Source organism: Epinephelus lanceolatus, chromosome 22 (genome assembly GCF_041903045.1).
Source record: "Epinephelus lanceolatus isolate andai-2023 chromosome 22, ASM4190304v1, whole genome shotgun sequence".
Lineage (NCBI taxonomy): Eukaryota > Metazoa > Chordata > Actinopteri > Perciformes > Serranidae > Epinephelus > Epinephelus lanceolatus.
This window is the reverse complement of record NC_135755.1, coordinates 7,005,119-7,011,148: the sequence shown is the minus strand read 5'-3', so window position 1 is coordinate 7,011,148 and position 6,030 is coordinate 7,005,119.

Below are 6,030 nucleotides of genomic sequence, written 5' to 3'. Positions count from 1 at the left end.
TGACGCATGGCAAACTCTCGCATCCTATGGACAATCATTCTCACATTGTTCACTTAAGCCTGAGCAAATAAAGAGCCACACTGTAGCCTCCAGACATGACAAGAGTAACAGTACATGTTAATGACTAGTGCTGCATGATTAATCTAATCGCAATCGCGATGTCAGGCTGTACGATTACATAACCGCACAAAAGGCTGCGATTTGCGATTTAATGTAAATAAATGTTAGGGTGTGTGCCTGTGAACGTGACTGCCTCTCCTGTAGTGTGTGTGGACTTTGTTGACATTACGCCCATAAGCTATCCTGGTGTGTGCAGCAAGTATGGTCAGGTGACCAGCCGGCGTGCAGCAGTGACCAATATAGACGCTAAAGAAGAGCATGAGCATGACCGTGAACAGGCTGAGTTGGTGGCGAAAAAAAACGCCACGTCTATTATATGGCGATACTTTGGATTCAGGTACGGTGACGTTGAACAGAAAGACGCGCTGTGAAAAAGTTTAAAAGTTAAAGTCGCCACGTCCCGCGGCAACACGACCAATCTATATCAGCACTCGAGACAGCACAGGGGAAAGTAGGAAGAATGCATGCGAGAGAAAGCCAAGCCGAGTAACGTGAAAGACAAAGAGACAACTGAACGCCGCCAGAGCCTCATACAACAACATCCAAGCACAGTTACGCAAACATTTGTAAGTGTCACGGGGAAATCACAGACTCCATAACAAACTATATAATAACAAATGAAAAACTGAGCAACTTTGCTCAGGTTCGGCCCACTTGACATGCTGCTGTGTTGTGCTATGGCGTGCTGGAATTTGTCATTTACGAGACAACGCCTGAACGCAACACAGTCTCGGTCAGCTGTGTGTACAGTTCCGTGCTGCGCTGCTGTGTGAGCAGCGTGTTTGACTGTGCTCTGTCTGTTGATGGTTATTAACACACTGTCCATAACAAAAACTATGTCAGGTCAGGTCAGGTCAGTGCCCCCCAGATATAATGTAGGGAAAACACTGAATCAAGCAAGAAGACTAATGATACCATTTTTTAAATTATATTGTAATCGCAATCGCAATATTGTCCACCATAATCGCAATCACACATTTTTATCAAATCATGCAGCACTATTAATGACAGCTATGAAAGTTACACACACAGCTGAGTGAACAATGTGCAGTTTTGAGCTGTGTGTGTGTGTTTCCTGTTCCCTGCAGACGTCCAGCAACTGTTGGTGGTTAAAGAAGAGGTTCCCCCTGAGCAGCAGGAGTGGAGCTCCAGTGTGGACCAGGAGGATCCAGAGCCTCCACACATTAAAGAGGAACAGGAGTAACTCTGGATCAGTCAGGAGTGAGAGCAGCTTCAAGGGCTGGAGGAGGATGATATCTGAAAACATCCGGTTACATGCAAACTCTTAGGGTACACATGAGAACTCATGTAGGAGATAAACCATTTAGTTGCACTAAGTGTGGGGAAAAAAAATGTAGTAAGATTGGCGGTCTGAAGGTACACATGAGATCTCATACAAGAGAGAAACCATTTAGCTGCTGAGTGTGGGGGAAAAGATTTGGTCAAAGTGGAGATCTGAAGAAACACATGAGATCTCATACAGGAGTGAAACCATTTAGCTGCTCTGAGTGTGGGAAGAGATTTGGTCGAAGTCAAGGTCTAGAAGTCCACATGAGATCTCATACATTTGTTGTGTTTTTCCTTAGCAGCAGTAGTGTGAGTCATGGGGTGGATAACTGATCAAGAGCTCCAATCAGAGCTGATCTGATTGATGGATGAGAGGAGCAGCTGCTGCAGAGGCGAGTGAAAACAAGGGAAGTAATAAAGCAACTCAGGACATAAAATAAGCACAGCAGACAGGTGAGACAGTGTGAACCATGGTGTTAAACTATACATCTTTAAATGTTTCAGTCATGGCTGAAAATAACAGAAATAAACAGGTTTGCTGAATTCACATATCACTGCAATTCACAACAGTTTGCAGTTTCTACCTGTAAGGTTTAGATCAAAGTCACGGTGATTCAGTCTGCGAATACATCATCAATATATATATGATGTATGATGTATATGATACGTCTACGCTTGGCAAGCAGGATAAAGGCCGTGGCAAATCCTCTCAATCTAAAATTGAATTCACTCCGGCCAAACCGAGTGGAGACGCTACAGCTTATGCTAGTGCAATGGCGGAGGAAGCTAGTGAGATGACAGATGAGAGTGCCAACCCCCAGCCAATTCTTGAAGCCATCAAATATTTAAAAATTGACTTCTGCAGCAGATTTGATGGAGGATTGACGGCAATTGAAGGAATGAGGAAAGAGGTCGGTGAATGCTTGGAACGAGTTCAGGGCGCAGAGACTCGCATCTCCGAGGCAGAGGACACTGTCATTAGCCTAGTAGCAAAGGTCCGTAGCCTCGAAAATAAAAACAAAGAAATGGAGGACAAGATCGACGACCTTGAAGCAAGATCCAGAAGACCAAACTTAGGCTTGTAAACCTCCCAGAGGGCGCGGAGGGCAATGATGCCTGCTCTTTCCTCGAGGCTTTGATCCCGGAGGCTCTGAGCATAACTTCCCTAAGTACGAAGCTAACCATTGAAAGGGCTCATCGAGTCAGACCGAGAAAAGACCCGGCCGCACCTCCAAGAACTTTAATTACAGAGACAAAGTGATGGTCCTGAAGGAGCTTCGGAACAAAAAGGAGATATTCTACGAGGACAGAGCAATACGGTTTTATCCTGACCTGGCAGCCAGGATGCATAAGAAGCATAAGGCTTTCGACTCCGTGAGACAGAAGCTCCGTAACATGGGAATAAGGAACGGAATACGGTTCCCTGCAAAGTTACTGCTGACCTACAAGGGCAACACACACACTTTCGATAAGCCAGCGGATGTGGAGGACTTCATAAAAAGCATTCAAGAGGGAGAAAGACAGGCTGAGTAACTCTGACTAATTGATCAGCTAACTAGCGTAATAACTTGGCTATTGCCAACAGCCGGTGCTAATATGAATAGAAGATGGGAAGTCAGGTAACATTATCAAAAACATTTCTCTTACCAAAGCTATTTCTGGCAACTTTTGCACTAGATTCACCCGACGAGTCTGTATCAGTATCACATGCCTGTGTATTTGTTAAAGTTTAAAAGTCGTTGCACTGTTTTGATAAGAAATGTCACTTGATTTGTCTTTACACTGAAAGCTAACTTCAACTGGGGGTTGGCACAGCCGATAATATGTATGGTTTAAAGTTCTTTCCATCATGAGACGCCCTGTTTGGGTATAGTTAACTGCTTATGTGTAATCACTTTATTAATGCTCAAAAGCATAATTCATGCAGTTCATAAGGGATTGATTTAACACTGTGTAAGCAGTTCAGCCTACACCTGGACTATTTTGCCCAGGAGGCAACCTATGCTATACTTAGTTTTTACTTTAACTTCTGGCAGAACAATTTACAGTAAAATAAGCATTTTTTATATTTTTATACAGTAAAGCAAAAGCAATGAATGTCATACATAATGTCATTTCTGGAGTGACTTGGTTATTACACTTAGTTCCTTTCACAAATTTACAATAAGCATTAGAGTTTAGTTTTATTTTTCTATTATACAAACAGAGGGAGAGACCACGTTAGAGATGGAGCGGTTAGCAAAGCTTGACTATTCCTCACGCGGTGTGGAATGGTCGCTAAGTCTACTGGAGTGACCTGGGTGTTGGGATACCGGGTCTTTGTTTGGTGTTCAAGATGTTCTTTCATACTGTTGTTTTGGCGGGTTAAAGGTATCCTTTTACACTATATCATGAGTAATCCATCCCAAGTTTAATCAATCAATCAATCAATCAATCAATTTTATTTATAAAGCCCAATATCACAAATCACAATTTGCCTCACAGGGCTTTACAGCATACGACATCCCTCTGTCCTTTGGACCCTCACAGCGGATAAGGAAAAACTCCCCCCAGAAAAACTTTAATGGGGGAAAAAAAACAGTAGAAACCTCAGGAAGAGCAACTGAGGAGGGATCCCTCTTCCAGGACGGACAGACGTGCAATAGATGTCGTACAGAACAGATCAACATGATAAATTAACAGTAATCCGCATGACACAATGAGACAGAGACAGAGAGAGAGAGACAGAGAGAGAGAGAGAGAGAAAGAGTTGGAGGACAGACGGTAATGACAGTAGCTTATAACAACATTAATGAAAGTAATAATATTATAATTATAGTTCTGGCTACTGTGGTACAATATGTTTAAAGTATATATTAATATCTGGCAGTATACATATGTGACAATAATCATATGTGTATAATAACAGTAGAAGTATGACTAATGACTAATGATCACAGCAGCAGCAGGAGGCATCTGGCAGGACCACGGCAGCAGCACAACCACACACGTCACACCATCCAGGCACCGCTGCGATATGAGTTAACCTGAGAGACAGTGGAGCACAAAGGCTCTGGAGAAGAAGCCGAGTTAGTGACATCCAGAAAGGCTGAGTTAGCAAGATCCAGTAATAGGATACGAGAGAGAGAGAGAGAGAAGGAGAAGGAGAGATGGTGCCCGGTGTATTAACTGCTATGTCCAGTGGGTTAGAAATTAAATTTACATCATGGAACTGCAGAGGGATGCAAAAACTTAAAAAAGTAAAACAGGTAAAGCGGGGACTAAAAGATATACAGTCTAAAATAATTTTTCTTCAAGAAACGCATCTGGCAGTGAGGAAAGATTTAAAGATCAAGAGGAGGTGGTGCGGGGCCGTGTATTCAGCACCTTTCACTACCCAGGCGAGAGGAGTCATGACACTTGTGCATGGGTCCATTCCACTGAATGTCACAAAGGTAATATCAGATAAAACGGGCAGATTTCTGATAATCCAGGGTACTCTTTTCACTGAATGTCTCAATTTGGTTAATATATATGCTCCAAATCACGATGACCCAAACTTTTTCAGCAATTTGTTCGTTACTTTGTCAATATTTAACAGCCGTTACATTATTGCAGGAGACTTTAACTATACACTTGACCCCAATAAAGACAGTTCAACACATTTAGATGCAACCCATACCAAAAGTGGAGCAATTATACATCAATTCATGAAGGAACTAAATCTGAGAGACATATGGAGAGACAGAAACCCTGATGTGGCAGTGTATTTGTGTTTTTCTGGGACTCATAACTCGTACTCATGTATAGATTACTTTCTAATGTCTGCTAGTTTAGCATGTAAAATTAAGGACTGCAACTATGACAGCATTTTAATCTCGCACCATGCTATAAATAACCTGGTTTACGTAGACCCAGGACAGCAATGCGACCCCCCCAAATGGAAGTTTCAGCAGAAATGGCTTCAGGACCCAGATTTAATTAGTTTCCTTGGAAAACAAATAGATGAATACTTCACGATTAACACCCATGAGACATTTGCAAGCACTAGATGGGAGGCGTTCAAGGCCTTTCTTAAAGGCCAGATAATTAACTTCACAAGCTCCAAATCTAAAAAAGCCAAACAAAAAATATTATTATTAGAGGCAAAAATTAAATTAATTAAGACGCATGAATTCTGGAAAAGCAGCAGGTCCAGATGGCCTACCCATCGAAATTTATAAAAAAATGAATCAAAACTTAGAACAGAAATGTTTTCAGAGTCTCTTCAAAAGGGGATACTCCCTCCCTCCTTGAGGGGTGCCCTGATTACTCTACTCCCAAAGCCTGGTAAAGCCAACAATAAGTGTGAAAACATGAGGCCCATCAGCCTTTTGAACTCGGGCCTGAATCGGAAAATGACATTTATCCTCCTGCATGTTTTTCTGAGTAAGCCCGCAATTCCATCCAACATTTTGGACCTTTTGAAGCCCATGAACTCACCTCTACCGGAAGCTGTACTCTTTACTGTTGCGAACGTCACACTGAACAAGATGGCGTCTGATAGAAAGGTGTATTAGCAGAGTCTCAAGCCGTTTCTCAATACTGAAGTTCGGCAGTTCGGACTTGGCAAGTCCACGTGAGAGTCCGGACTTCACAAGAACG